Source organism: Elaeis guineensis, chromosome 6, assembly GCF_000442705.2.
Source record: "Elaeis guineensis isolate ETL-2024a chromosome 6, EG11, whole genome shotgun sequence".
Taxonomy (NCBI): domain Eukaryota; kingdom Viridiplantae; phylum Streptophyta; class Magnoliopsida; order Arecales; family Arecaceae; genus Elaeis; species Elaeis guineensis.
This window is the reverse complement of record NC_025998.2, coordinates 90,332,149-90,348,337: the sequence shown is the minus strand read 5'-3', so window position 1 is coordinate 90,348,337 and position 16,189 is coordinate 90,332,149. Positions and strand designations below refer to the sequence as shown.

The window sequence follows — 16,189 nt, the reverse complement described above, 5'->3', positions numbered from 1 at the left end:
ATTTCATAGCTTCAAGCCATTTCTTGGAATCAGATCTTTGCATTGCATCCATTTAGGTGATCGGATCCTCATCATTCTCATCGAGTTCGATGGGATCACCATCCCAGACCAAGAAACCATAGTATCTGTTCGACTAACGTGGTACTCTATCGGATCGCCTTAATGGTGTAGGTACATTGGGCTCCAGATCTGATCTAATCAAATCTGACTCAGGTTCAGCTATTAGTATCGGTCCTTCTACCTATTGAACTTCATCAAGTTCAACCTTAGAGGCAACGGTTCCTTCACTAAGGAACTCCTTTTCTAAAAAGGTTGCCATAAGGCTGACGAACATCTTTTGTTCATTAACATGGTAAAAAAAATATCCTTTGGTCTCTTTGGGGTACCCTATGAATGTGCATTTGTTAGACCTAGGTCCAAGTTTATCTATAACTAACTGTTTGACATAGGTCGGACACCCCTAGACCCTAAGGTGTGAAAGTGCTGGCTTACGCCCTGTCCATATCTCATATGGAGTCTTAATTAGAGACTTACTTGGAATCCTATTTAACAGATAACAAGCCGATTCGAGTGCATATCTCCAGAAGGATATCGGCAAACTGGCAAAATCCATCATAGATCAGACCATGTCTAACAGAGTCTGATTTCTCCTTTCAGACACACCATTATGCTGTGGTATTTTTGGAGGAGTCTATTGGGAGAGAATCTCATTCTCTCCTAGATATGTGAGAAACTCACCAGAAATATATTCTCCTTCTCGATCAGATCGAAGAGTTTTAATACTATTTTCAGTTTGTTTTTCTACTTCACTTCGGAATCGTTTGAATATTTCAAATGAATCTGACTTATGTTTCATTAGATAGACATATCTATATCTAGATAGATCATTCGTGAAAGTGATAAAGTAGAAATATCCACCTCTAGCACTTGTGCTCATGGGCCCGCATACATCAGTATGTACTAGGCCCAAGAGCTCAGTAGCTCTCTCACCTTTTCCAGTAAAAGGTGACTTGGTCATTTTACCAAGAAGACAGGACTCACAGGTTGGAAGTGATAAACAGTCACTGACTTCGAGGATTTCCTCTTGGGTCAATCTGTTTATCCTATTTTTGTTTATATGACCTAGCCTACAGTGCCATAAGTAGATATCTGAATACTATCTAATTTAGGGTGCTTGCCAGTAGAATAGACTACGTTAACAGGTTGTGATAATATATACACACCATTATTCAAATGTCCACAAAAAATAGTAACACCATTCATAATGATATTACCAACTTATTTCTTTATTAAAATTTCATAATCATTTTTGGCCAGAAGGCCTACAGAAATAACATTTAAAAAAAAACTGAGATAGAAATGACAATCATTAAGAACAACGGTATGGGACTCAAATACAAGTTTCAAGATTTCTAATGCTAGAACTGAAACTGGTCTTCCATCTTCAACGTTCAGGAACCTCTCACCTTGCTCGAATCTCCTACTGACCTGCAACCCTTGCAATGAATTGCAAATATGGTAAGGGCTACCGGTATCCAATACCCAGTCAGCTATATCACAAATAGAGAAATTACAAGGAGTTATCATATAAATACCTTACCCAGCAACAGCTTGCTTCTTTCTCTGCCTGTTCTAGTCCAGGGAGATAATGTACTGAGGATAGTTCCTCTTTTAGTGCCCCCACTTCTTGCAAAAGAAGCATTCAGCTTGACTCTTATCAGGCTTGATCTTTTTGGTCTGGCCCTGCACTGATGTCCCAGTCTGAACTTGCACCTTCTTCACTTTCTTCTTCTTATTCTTCTTCTCTTTCTCAAAGGGTCGAGAACCAGAAGATGAACCTCCCACTAAGTTCACCGACTCCTTGTGGAGTTGGTGATCCTTCTCAAAGTTCTAAAGCAACCCCAGTAACCTGTGGTAGTTTACTTCAGGCTTTGTCATTCTATAATGAGTGAGGAATGGGAGATTAGACTTGGGCAGCGAGTTCAGTATTACATCTTTTTCAAGCTGTTCATACAAGAAAAAGTCGAGCTTGCTCAAATGCTCCATCAGCTCGATCATGTACAATACATAATCAGAGACAGAGGCACCATCCTGCATTTTGGTGTTGAAGATGGCACAACTAGTCTTGTGTTTCTCCACATTATCGGGTGTGCCAAAGACATCCTCCAACACTTGAAGCATGTCCTTTGGCTGAGCCGTCTCAAATCTGCGACTGAACTCATTGCTTATGGTAGCCAGCATGATGCAGCGCACCATGGTCCGATCACTAAGCCACTTCTGGTAAGTGTCTCTGATTGTTCCACGTGCATTGGCAGCTGGCTCATCAGGTGCAGGATCCGTTATCACATATAGGATCCGTTTATGCTCCAGGAATATCTTCAACTTTTGGTACCAGCTACCAATGTTGGGTCCCACCAACTTATCATTGTCCAACAATGATCGGAGCGATAGAAAAGTGGCCATATCTGCACAAAGAAAAATCATAACCTAATTAGTAATTGATTCATTAAACCTAAAGATTTTGACTTTAATCAAAAGGTTTCTCCTACTATTTTATTCAAATTGGTAGCCTCTACCTTCAATTCGATGAATTACCCTAATTCCTTAGTGGGTATTAGAATCTACTTAGACTACACACAAGCCCAACTTTGGTTGGCCAACCTATGTACATTTAAGGGTAGGTTCATAACTAATTATTTCTCTAAATAATTTTTAGTAATTTTAATTTTGCCCCAGTCCCTAATCAGTAGGCTTTGGCCTCCACTGAAAAGGTTTGGTTAGGTCCAATCATTAACATGACCATACTTGGCCCATCTAGCCAGTGAATGATTAAGCCCAACTTTGGTTGGCTAACCTAACCACCATTTGGAAAGATGCTATCAAGAAATCATATTATGAATGACAATTCCATCAGCTGATAAGCACCAGGCCTTTGGGCCTCCAATGATTATCCAATTGATGGACCCATTATCATCGACTTAATGGGTGGCTATAATCTACTTATCACCATAACTATTTCATTTTAAGGACCTAATAATTTTAGAAGATTTAATTGATTTAGAGGAGGAGGTCAGATGAACCTGCTTATCATGATCCTTCCACTGGCTTCACCAAGTCAGCTTAAGGGAGACCATTAAAAGGGCTGGTCTAGGAGCACCTAAATCAGTCACACTGATTTACCTAGCTGACATGGGTCAGCTCGAATAGTCAAGTGATCCAATCAAAACATAATTTCACCAAAAGGCCAGGTAAGTTCGATCGGTGGGAGGATCTGCCAAAGCTTGCCTTAGACACCATCAGAAATGGTCAGGTAAGCGGGCTACCAATTAAAAATCATCGGTCTGGTTTACCTTAGATACCAACTGGTTTAATTAGTTTCAATTAGATCAACCTAATAGTTCATGCTAGACCTCTTAGCCAAGAATCAAGTCCATTTGATTCTCATTAAAGACATGGACTTGACCAACTACAATTATTGTAATTGATCTAGAGAATTCTTGACCAAATCTAAGACAATAATTGATTAGATTTAGTTAATTCTCTAATTAAGTCTATCTTTAATCTAACCTTAGGCTAACCCAATTAATGGACCTAATTCTCACTAACCCATTAACCCAATGTGTTATGGTTTGCGTCTTAGGTTCTTCAATTCACAATCTTAGAACCTAATCAAATAACTTCTTAATTCTCAATTAAGTTTTGGAATGAGGGTTGGGGTTCGGCTTTTTGAAAATAATTTTCATATTTGTAAAATATTTTTACAATATGGTTCTACCAACCAAGTTGCATGTTTGATTCATAATCAAAAAGTAAGTGAAATAAGCATGAAACTACTTTAGATCTAATCAAAACAAGTTCATGTAATTGAAATAATTTCAACTTTAAACTGCGTAAATTTTTTAGACAAATATATGATGGTTCTTTGCACAAAAATTATTAACAAAGAGATTTTATTTTAGATTTAAACACCTTTTAAATCTAATAAATCATAAATCTAATCTAGATCACATCTAACAAATTTATGATTAAAGATAGACGAACAAGGACAATCTTTGCATTGTAAGGGATAAACCTTACAGCAGGACAACCTACAGTTCGTAATTGATCTAAAAATTTTAATTTCAGATTTAACAATCAGATTATAAATTAGATCTAATCTAAAAAATAATCTAAGCATGTATTAATAATCATATATATAAACAACCTAGGCTCTGATACCAATTGAAGGAACTAGATCTAGGGTTTCAAGGTTAGATCTTGAAACTTTTTCAAGATCAGACAGTGGAAGACTAAAATAAATCAAAATTTATCTTATAAAATTAGAGAATCCCTAGATCTAAGATCCTATTACATGATTATTACATGGTATTAAATCAAAAATTAAAATATAAAGTACAAGAACTACATGTTGGTCATATCAACATATTTCTATACTACATCTAATGTATGTAAAATATAATAGTTCAGATCTATTATCTGAAAGAAAAGTGTCCTATAAGTCAATCACAATTGTGTTGCGATGGAACTTTCTTTACAATTTTCTAACTTATGAAATGATATTTATTATTATTTGAGACATTGATTCATCATATTAGCTGCATCTTATTATGTCTAAGATTATGATGAACCCCAAAGATCAGGATAATAATTTTAGGAGACATGAATTGGTCATATGATGTGCAAATCTTAAAATTTGTAAATAAAACCGCAAGCGCACGGTGTGCAGAGTAGCACGACCAGCGAGTACGGGTCGATCCCACAGAGACTTGGTTTTTAAAATAATTTTCAAATCTATGCTCAAGCGAGCTTTAACAAAAATTGAAAGTCGAAAGTTGTTTGCTAAAGACAATAAGACTAAGGATCTAGGGTTTTTTGAATCCACTAGATCTAGATTAGGGAATTCTACCTAAAATTTTTCTTATTGATCCTAACGACTACTCCTCTTGTCTTTCCCAAGCATAGATTATGAAGGGACTAAGGCCCAACGATAATCCATCAAGATTCTTTACAGGGGAGTAGTAACTAGGATCCCTTAGGGTTTTCTCCTCCTATGCACTGAATCAAGCATGAACTATGAAGGGACTCTGACCCAACTGTAGTTCATCAAAAATTCTTGGCAAAAGAGGAAGAAAAAGAAACCCTAAGAAAAAGAAAGAACTCTATGTAAAATCCCTACTCATGATCTAGCTTCATCGCAAACCCTAGAAGGGATGCTTAGCTAGACATGATCTAAATCTACTTGCAAAATTTAAATGCAGAAAAATAAACTACCATAATTTCATAAATTAAACTATCCTAATTGCATAAATTTAAACTGCATAATTTAAACTAACTTAATTGCATAAAATTAAATTGCATAAATTAAACTATCCTAATTGCAAGAAAAATAAATTGCATAATGTAAAGAGATGAAATTGCATAAAAATAAGATTTTATATATAAAAAAAAATTTATTACAAAAACCTCAAAGCTCGAGGCTTGAAAAGAGAGCTAAAAACCCCACTATCTAGGGTTACAAGCTTGATCTCAAGGAAGAATACATAAAACAAGGGCCTTTGGGGGCTTTTTATAGGCATTTGGGGGTTATAAGGTTTTCAAAACTTCCGATGTGGGACTAAGAGGTTTTAGGGGGTTTATGGTGCGCCGATGGGTCCATGGTCCATGCGCCTGTTGCTGTGGACCAGGCGGCTAACCAGATCACCAAATCAGTTAATTTTTGACCAATTTTGATCTGATTTGACTCGGGTTTGACCCAATTGAGTCTTCTTTCTTCATTCTTCAATTCCTGGGTCAATTTAACTCCGTTTTGCATAAAATTTGCGCCGTTGGAATCCTCTTTCCTTGTTCTTTCTATTGATGATCTCTTCTTCTGCAAAATATAATAACAAGTATCAATTTCTTAATAAAGTTAGATAATTTAGATATTAATTGATACTTTTTATGTCAATTTGTGACATAAATCACACCCCCCAACTTAATCATTGCTAGTCCCTTAGCAATGTACCAAAATAAGATCATATTTCAAAAAGATCCTTCCTTTGCAAATTAATTTAAGATCGAAATTCAAGAAGTTTTCTAGTATTACTAAGTAATGAGCTTCGAATTAGAATCGGTAGTCAGTCTACTTAGAAGCTTTCTTAGAGTACACTTAAAGTTTTATAGCACTTGTGTGAGTGATAACTAACTTAGTATTTCAGTATTAACTTGTACAGGCCAATTATATCATTTTTCATAACTTAGTTCGATTAATTTTTTATACACCCCAGATTAAACAAAGAACTAAGGTAGCTTTCACACTTTTTTTTTTTTTTTTTTTTTTTTTGCTGAGCATCCTGGCCTTCCCACCACCGTTTGACGCGAATCTCAACACTTGACTTAGGTGAAGAGACCCGATTACAAGGCTTAGGGCAATCCACATTTACTCTGTATTTTGCATTTTATTTCAGGCAGGTAGCTCTTTCCTTAAATTCAAATTTCTTCAATTGGGGTGTAGAGAAAATTATCTAATTTAAATAATACTCAAATCCTTAATTGGCCTTACAATTAACACCTACTTTACCTTGTTAGTGTGCATGTGCAATTGGAAGTGCTAATAGTCTTTAAATGACCTAAGCCACCAAGAGTCTAACCAGCTAATCTTCTCCGTGACTCACTACATTAGCAAATACTTTCTAACTTACTCTTATTTCTTTTATAGATTAATTTATTTCATATATATATATATATTTTTATTATTATTATTATTTTTATTTTTTTTTTACATAATATATTAAATGCAAGAAATAACTCATAGTGGAAGGAAAAGGAAATGATAACACCTGATTTTGTTCAAGCTCTCCCCTCAACTTGACCGACATTGTCCCCAATGGAGTTTATCTAATTTATTTGTCCTAAGCAAACTGAAAACAAAGAAAGTATTAGAAATTAAATAAGCTGGGTTGCCTCCCAGAAGCGCTAAGTTTTATGTCTTCAGCCAGACCAAACCTCGAAGCAACTTAATCAGAATAAGTTGGTTCATAAAGAACCATGGCATCTTCAACAGTCTTGACAGGTAATTCCAAGAATGGTTTTAATCGTTGACCATTAACTTTAAAGATAACACCATTACTTGGGTTTTCAATCTCAATAGCCCCGTGTGAAAAAACTTCCTTTACTAAAAATGGTCCTGTCCATCTAGACCTAAGCTTTCCTGGAAACAGATGTAATCTAGAGTTATATAAGAGTACCTTTTGTCCGATATTGAAAGTTTTTCTTATAATTGATTGATCATGAAATGCTTTGGTTCGTTCCTTGTATATCCTTGCATTTTCATAGGCTTCATTTCTAAGTTCTTCTAATTCATTCAATTGAAGCTTCCTATGGTTTCCAGCATCGTTCAAATTTGTATTTAGTTGTTTGATGGCCCACATGGCTTTGTGTTCTATCTCAATAGGCAAGTGACATGGTTTACCAAACACAATCCTATAAGGAGACATTCCTAGATTGGTCTTGAAAGCGGTTCGGTATGCCCAAAGTGCATCAATTAATTTTAAAGACCAATCCTTTCTATTGGCATTAACAGTTTTTTCCAGGATCTGTTTGATTTGTCGGTTTGACACTTCAACTTGCCCACTAGTTTGAGGATGATATGGTGTGGCCAATTTGTGGGTGACATTATACTTTTTCATCAATGTTGCAAAAGGTCGGTTACAAAAATGGGTTCCCCGATCACTAATGATTGCCCTAGGAATACCGAAATGGGAGAGAATATTTTCTTTAAGAAACTTAATGACCATTTTGCTATCGGGTGTTCTACATGCAATTGCTTCTACCCATTTTGAAACATAATCAACTGCTACTAGAATATATTCATTTCCAAAGGAATTTGGAAATGGTCCCATGAAATCGATCCCCCAAACATCAAAAACTTCAACTACCAAGATTGGGTTGAGTGGCATCATGTGTCGCTTGGTGATTCGGCCCATTTTCTGACATTGAGCACAATTTTTACAATATTTGTGAGCATCCTTAAACAAATTGGGCCAATAAAAACCACATTGGAGAACCTTAGCAGCAGTTTTCTTAGACGCGAAGTGACCCCCACATGCTTGATCATGACAAAAAGATAAAATATTCATGACTTCGTTATCTGGGATACACCTTCTAATAATTTGATCAGGACATTGTTTAAAAAGATAAGGATCATCCCAAATGAAATACTTCACTTGGGCAAAGAATTTATATTTATCCTGCTTAGTCCAATGAGAAGGTATCTTGCCTATGGCTAAATAATTTACAATATCAGCAAACCAAGGTTCAGTAGACAAAGACATGAGTTGCTCATCTGGGAAAGATTCATTGATGGGTGGTTCACTAGATGGTGCAACTGGAATTCGGGACAAATGATCTGCTACAACGTTCTCAGTGCCTTTCTTGTCCCTAATTTCTAGGTCAAATTCTTGAAGGAGCAAAATCCATCTGATTAAACGTGCCTTGGCATCCTTCTTTGCTAGGAGATGTCTAATGGCTGAGTGATCGGTGTAAACAATGGTGTGGGTCCCAACCAAATAAGATCTAAATTTCTCTAAAGCAAAGACAACGGCAAGGAACTCCTTCTCAGTTGTGGTGTAGTTAAGCTGCGCATCATTTAAGGTTTTACTTGCATAATATATCACTCTAGGCAGCTTATTTATTCGTTGACCTAAGATTGCGCCCACAACATGATCGGACGCATCACACATTAATTCAAATGGTTCAGACCAGACAGGAGGATGAATGATTGGAGCTGATACAAGTGCATTTTTTAGAAATTCAAAGGATTTCAAGCACTCATGAGTAAATTCAAATTTAGTATCCTTTGCCAAAAGATTAGTCAGTGGATGTGCTACTTTGCTAAAGTTGGCAATAAACCTTCTATAGAATCCAGCATGACCTAAAAATGAACGTATTTCTTTCACAGATTTAGGTGGTGGAAGACTTGCAATTAGATCTATTTTGGCCTTGTCCACTTCAATCCCCTTTTTAGAAATGACATGGCCAAGAACTATTCCCTGTTTGACCATAAACTGACATTTTTCCCAGTTGAGAACTAGGTGCTTCTCCTTACATCGTTCTAAAACTAATTGCAGGTGATTCAGACACTCGGAGAAGGTTAGACCAAAAACAGAAAAGTCATCCATAAAAATTTCTAGAAATCGTTCTATCATATCTAAAAATATGCTGATCATGCATCTCTGAAAGGTTGCCGGTGCATTACATAGTCCAAAGGGCATTCGTCTATAGGCAAAAGTACCAAATGGACAGGTGAATGTAGTCTTTTCTTGATCTTCAGCGGCTATGGGGATCTGGTTGTAACCGGAGTATCCATCAAGAAAACAGTAAAACTCTTGTCCGGCTAGTCTTTCCAACATTTGATCAATAAATGACAAAGGAAAGTGATCTTTCCTTGTCGCAGCATTCAACTTTCTATAGTCTATACAGACCCTCCATCCCGTTTGGGTCCTAGTTGGGATAAGTTCGTTTGCATCATTTTGGACCACTGTTACCCCAGATTTCTTGGGTACTACTTGAACTGGGCTTACCCAAGAGCTATCAGAAATAGGATAAATTATTCCACTATCTAGGAGTTTCAGAATCTCCTTTTTAACTACATCCTTCATAACTGGATTAAGCCTTCTTTGGGCTTCTCTTGTTGGTTTAGCCTCTTCCTCTAAGTATATTCTATGTTGAACTATAGAAGGGCTTATTCCTTTGATATCTGCTATGGTCCAACCTATTGCCTCTTGATTTGCTTTTAGAACTGACAATAACTCCTCCTCTTGCTTGGGATCTAGGTCTGATGCAATAATTACAGGCAAAGTTTCTTTGGGTCCTAGATATGCATACTTGAGATGTTCTGGGAGGGGCTTCAGTTCTAAAATGGGTGCTTCCTCTATCGATGGTTTAGGTGATGAGTTCACCATCTCAATGATTGGTTCAGTAGGAAGTGTCGATTCCTGATTAATCTGATTTTCTTTAAGTATTTCATTGACATCCTCAGACTCATGGATTAACCAGGGGTTAGACTCTAGGTCGACTTCATCATCACTAATGTCAATGGATTCATAAATACCATCTTGGACTACATTGACATCAACATGAGAAGAGGATTCCTGTTCTAAGTTAAAAACATTAAGCTCAATGGTCATATTCCCAAAGGATAACTTCATTAGACCATTTCGACAATTGATTTCAGCATTGGCCGTAGCTAAGAATGGTCTTCCTAAAATGACAGGTATATGTCCTTTAGGATTCGCAACTGGCTCAGTCTCTAAAACAATAAAATCTACAGGAAAAATAAAATTTTCAACCTTTATCAGAACATCCTCGACCATTCCCTTAGGGATCCTGAGAGATCTATCGGCTAACTGTAATGTGATCCCAGTAGGTTGAAGTTTTTCTAATCCTAGTTGTTCATACACCGAATATGGAAGGATATTCACACTAGCTCCTAGATCTAGCAAGGCCTTTTTTATATTGGTTTCTCCAATAACACAAGAAATTGTTGGAGCTCCAGGGTCCTTATATTTAATTGGCACATGGCTAGATAGGTATGAACTGACACTTGCAGCCAAAAATGCTTTCTTTGGTACATTAGTGGTCCTTTTCCTAGTGCAGAGATCTTTTAAAAATTTGGCATAAGTTGGAACCTGATGGATTATATCTAAAAGAGGAATATTAACTTGGACTTGTTTAAATACCTCTAAAATTTTGTCTAAATATTCAGATTTATTGGATTTCAGTCTGTTTGGAAAAGGAGCTCTAGAACTTTTAAGTACTGGACTAGGTGAATTTTCAGTTTCTGGTGCTTGAGGTTGAAAGGTAGTAGTTTTAGAAGGTGACTCGGCAGATGAGTCATCTATATCATCAAGTGCAACTACCTTATTGTCTATTTGTTTTCCTGATCTTAAGGTATGAATGGCATTTATACCATTAACTTGGTTTCCTTGTTGGGGTCGTGGACCATTTTGGTTCCTAGGATTTGGCTCATGTTGGCTAGGTAACCTACCATGTTCTCGTTCACTAATGGTCGAAGCCAGCTGACTTACTTGCATTTCCAGACGGGCTATAGCTTGGGTGTTATTATTTATGAGTTGACCCGTAGTTTGCATAAAGCTGGTATGTGTTTTCATCATGGCTTCTAGGCTTTTCTCTAAAGAGGTAATTTTTTTGTCATTATCATGGAAGCCTGGCGGGTTGTTCATCACTGGGTTGGACCTTAGATTTTGCTGATTGAAATTTGGATTACCTACATTATGATTCTGGGACCATGAGAAATTCGGGTGATTCCTCCAACCTGGGTTATATGTGGGTGCATAAGGATTGTTCAATGGTCCTTGATAGGTGGCATTCACCTGTGCACACTCATTCGAGTAGGAACATTCTTCTAAGACATGGTCTGGTGCATTGCACCCTTTACACATGGGTGCAGATATTTGATTTACATTGGCTGGTCTCTGTAATTCTAAGGCTTCCAATCTACGTGTTAAGGTTGCAATCTTGGCCTCTGATGCTAGGGTTGGTTGAATTTGATGCATTCCTCCTCTTGAAGGTGTAGCTTTATCAGGTTCCCTAGTTGTTTCCCACTGTAAATTTTTCTCGGCTAGGTCTTCTAAGAATTGCCAAGCTTCAGTAGTTTCTTTGTCCATAAATTGGCCTTGGCACATGGACTCTAGCATGGTTCTTGAGTTTGAATCTAACCCCTCATAGATGATCTGGCATAGTCTCCAAGTTTCTATTCCATGGTGTGGGCATTGGGTCAAAAGATTCTTGAAACGATCAAAGTACTTCCAAAATGATTCACCAGCTAGTTGGTAAAATTGATTTATTTCATTCCTAATCCTAGCTGTTTTATGATGGGGGAAATACTTTTTTAAAAATGTTCTCACAAAGTCCTCCCAAGTAGTGACAGAATAGTTTGGCAGACTATAAAGCCACTTCTTAGCATTGTCCTTAAGGGCAAAGTTGATTAATCTAAGTTTGACCTCATCCTCTGTTAATTGCAGTTTCATGGTTGCACATACCTCCTCAAATTCTCTAATAAATATATAAGCATCTTCTAATCCTGTGAATTTTGGAAGCATATTTATGATTTGAGGTTTGATTTCAAAATTGTTAGCTGTGGGTTGTGGCAACCTGATACAAGATGGTTGGATGGAGCCAACTGGATAACACAAATCCTTAAGGGTCATGGGTTGGATTGGTTCAGCCATTGGAACAACAGGAATTGACTCAATTCTAACTAGACGACCCGACACTCTTCTCCACACACGAGGTGTACGGTTCTCGATGTTTATACAATTTTTTTTTTTTTTTTTTTTTTTATAAAATTTTTATGTATAAGGAAAAGAAAGAAAAGAGAAAAAGTTCTAAAGAGAAGATCCTAAGGAGTCCTATATCTAAAGAAAAGTAACCAAATTAATTTAAATTTTAATTTTTTTTTTTTTTTTCAAACAAGTGAATCAATAAATTAAACTCAATCTATCCTAGGGTTAACCTAAATCTAGACAGCTCCTAACTGTTCCAAGATGACCCTTCAAACCTTCCAAGTGGAGATTGATCAACTAGTTAGCCAGGTAAGTATAAGAGGTGGGAGGTTCACTCATCGTTGCCTTTCTAGACACCAAACGAGTTGGCCAGGCCAGCAATTGAACCAATTTAACAAACCACCCTCAGGGACTTGCCTAGACACCAACTAATCAAACAACTCAAACTTGGTAGAACTCTTAGGGTTCCTTGTCCTATTGAGCTCGAATTCCTTAAGGTTGACGTCTAATTGATTTTAAGATTAAAAGTCTAGGTAATGCAATATGATGGAGATAGTTTTTGGGCTAAGGAAGGGTAATGAAATCCCCACCTTATCTTATTAATGGGTTGATGCCCTTAGATTAATTATGAAAATGCAAATACAAATAAACAAGATGACCAAGAATGTAAAAGATTTTAATTTAGAAATTTTTTTTATTTTGATATTTTACTTCACGATTATGAAATGTCTTTTGTTTTGTTTTATATATATATATTTTTTTGTGATTAAGTAAATTCAAATGATTAGGTCTAAAAGCAAAAGTAATTAACTAAAAATAATAAAAGAGAAATTAGAAGCGTACCTGAGTTTTCCAGCAATCACCAACTAAATATAGAAACCTAAAGAAAAAAAAAAAGAGAGTTATAATGCACGAAGAACAAATATTTGAAAATAATTTAAAACGCCAGATCCCCGGCAACGGCGCCAAAAACTTGATGTGCAAATCTTAAAATTTGTAAATAAAACCGCAAGCGCACGGTGTGCAGAGTAGCACGACCAGCGAGTACGGGTCGATCCCGCAGAGACTTGGTTTTTAAAATGATTTTCAAATCTATGCTCAAGCGAGCTTTAACAAAAATCGAAAGTCGAAAGTTGTTTGCTAAAGACAATAAGACTAAGGATCTAGGGTTTTTTGAATCCACTAGATCTAGATTAGGGAATTCTACCTAGAATTTTTCTTATTGATCCTAACGACTACTCCTCTTGTCTTTCCCAAGCATAGATTATGAAGGGACTAAGGCCCAACGATAATCCATCAAGATTCTTTACAGGGGAGTAGTAACTAGGATCCCTTAGGGTTTTCTCCTCCTATGCACTGAATCAAGCATGAACTATGAAGGGACTCTGACCCAACTGTAGTTCATCAAAAATTCTTGGCAAAAGAGGAAGAAAAAGAAACCCTAAGAAAAAGAAAGAACTCTATGTAAAATCCCTACTCATGATCTAGCTTCATCGCAAACCCTAGAAGGGATGCTTAGCTAGACATGATCTAAATCTACTTGCAAAATTTAAATGCAGAAAAATAAACTACCCTAATTTCATAAATTAAACTATCCTAATTGCATAAATTTAAACTGCATAATTTAAACTAACCTAATTGCATAAAATTAAATTGCATAAATTAAACTATCCTAATTGCAAGAAAAATAAATTGCATAATGTAAAGAGATGAAATTGCATAAAAATAAGATTTTATATATAAAAAAAAATTTATTACAAAAACCTCAAAGCTCGAGGCTTGAAAAGAGAGCTAAAAACCCCACTATCTAGGGTTACAAGCTTGATCTCAAGGAAGAATACATAAAACAAGGGCCTTTGGGGGCTTTTTATAGGCATTTGGGGGTTATAAGGTTTTCAAAACTTCCGATGTGGGACTATGAGGTTTTAGGGGGTTTATGGTGCGCCGATGGGTCCATGGTCCATGCGCCTGTTGCTGTGGACCAGGCGGCTAACCAGATCACCAAATCAGTTGATTTTTGACCAATTTTGATCTGATTTGACTCGGGTTTGACCCAATTGAGTCTTCTTTCTTCATTCTTCAATTCCTGGGTCAATTTAACTCCGTTTTGCATAAAATTTGCGCCGTTGGAATCCTCTTTCCTTGTTCTTTCTATTGATGATCTCTTCTTCTGCAAAATATAATAACAAGTATCAATTTCTTAATAAAGTTAGATAATTTAGATATTAATTGATACTTTTTATGTCAATTTGTGACATAAATCATCATACTAGTGAGACCTAAAATCTTAAAATCTTAATATTAAATATTTTTGGTCGTAGGAGCATTGAGTCGGGGATCAATATTTCGGATAGACTGGTACATCTTATGTATGCTCAATAGAGAGGGCGGCAGATCTCACTAGCCACTTGTGTGAGACACTAATACAAGGATGTGGGTGTTCATTTGAGAAATAAGTCCACTAAAATGACTCGATAAAAGAGAACATCTTATGGAAGCCTTATTTGCATGTCAAAGATGGTTCTCTAAGTGGGAGTTGTGCAAGTGATCTTTAGACCTGAGACCACCATGGAATCTTGTGCACATGAATCTATATTTTGGTTCATACCCAGGCATGGCAATAAGACATGTACGGGGTGTTCTGGATATGGTGGAGTGTGTATGGAGGTTGTGAGTAGGTCAACATGGAATTAATCACTCTTAATAAGAGGAGATCGCATCCTGTGTATTCTCAATCCTAGTGACTCGAGAAAAGTCTTTTGGCCAAAAATAAGAAGGAGATTAGAAAGAGTTTCTAAGCTTCTTCATTGGAGTCATCATTGTTAATTGAGAATCGATATGAATATGTGTTTGAGTTTGACATGATTCCATACTCATGAACATATTCAGGGTGCAAGGATGATGGAAGGATTGAATTGCACGGTAATTTATCACTGAAGGGTAGATTTGATATTTTTACCAAATTTTACATCTTTTGGGTAGTCATGATACATTGCTAAATATCAATCTGGACATGTAGATTTCTGACAGAATTAAAGAGTTTAATTCGATTTTTAATTAAAAATGATTCTAATTATTGAGCTCGGGTTTGCTCGATTGGACCTAAATCAATTAGATTGAAATCTAATCAAATTTGGTCAACTTATATCCAGACCTACTGCCAGCTAGATGTGGAACCCAATAGATCACACACATATGGAAATTGGCCAAGGACCCTTTTGAAAAAAGTTGACTGGAATTTTGGATTCAATCAGGGTTTCGGTAAGCATGCTAGCACCTGTGGAAACCCTTGCTCCTTTGGAGATCAATTTTGTCCTATCCTTTACTAATTAGCTAGCCCAATTTGGTAGATATTTAAAGTAGCACAAATTGGGGCACCACATCTCATGTTAATGCCAAATATGAAGAGTCTAAGTTGTGGTGGACTCTTGGTGTAAAACAGGTTCTGCCTACAAGTGTTGGCATGGGCAGAAGAAAAAAATTATTTTTTTATGGGATTAAATTATGTGTGATAGCTCATATCACCCTCCATCCTTTAATTTACATCTCAAAGTATGAGATATATTTTTTCTAGAATTTATGGGATAGAAAAAAAATTAGAAAATGAAGGATGTCTCGCGCGCGCGCGTGCAGAAGCATCGCATCTCTCCACAATTTGGAGAGTCCTTATTCTAATCAAATGCTTTTAGATTATAATTATTTTTAGTGGTGACATTTTACACTTGATTAGATATTTTTGATAATTTTTATAAAATTTTTTCAGACTTATCTGGATGCCAAACGGATGCCATAAGTCAGTCCTGATGCTTGCGCATGTGGTGATCAATACTCACATGAAGTGGTGCGAGAATATCATCCTACCATGAGAATTTTATTACCATTTTTAATTTTTTAGAATCTAGATT

General features: G+C 36.3%; 1 non-coding gene across 1 annotated transcript; it reads left to right on the top strand.

Moving 5' to 3' along the window:
* The first annotated feature begins 11,754 nt into the window (after positions 1 to 11,754).
* On the top strand, positions 11,755 to 11,861 carry LOC140858932 (small nucleolar RNA R71). The gene has a single exon (XR_012142336.1). It is a non-coding gene; the product is annotated as a small nucleolar RNA R71 (small nucleolar RNA).
* Positions 11,862 to 16,189: the final 4,328 nt, after the last annotated feature.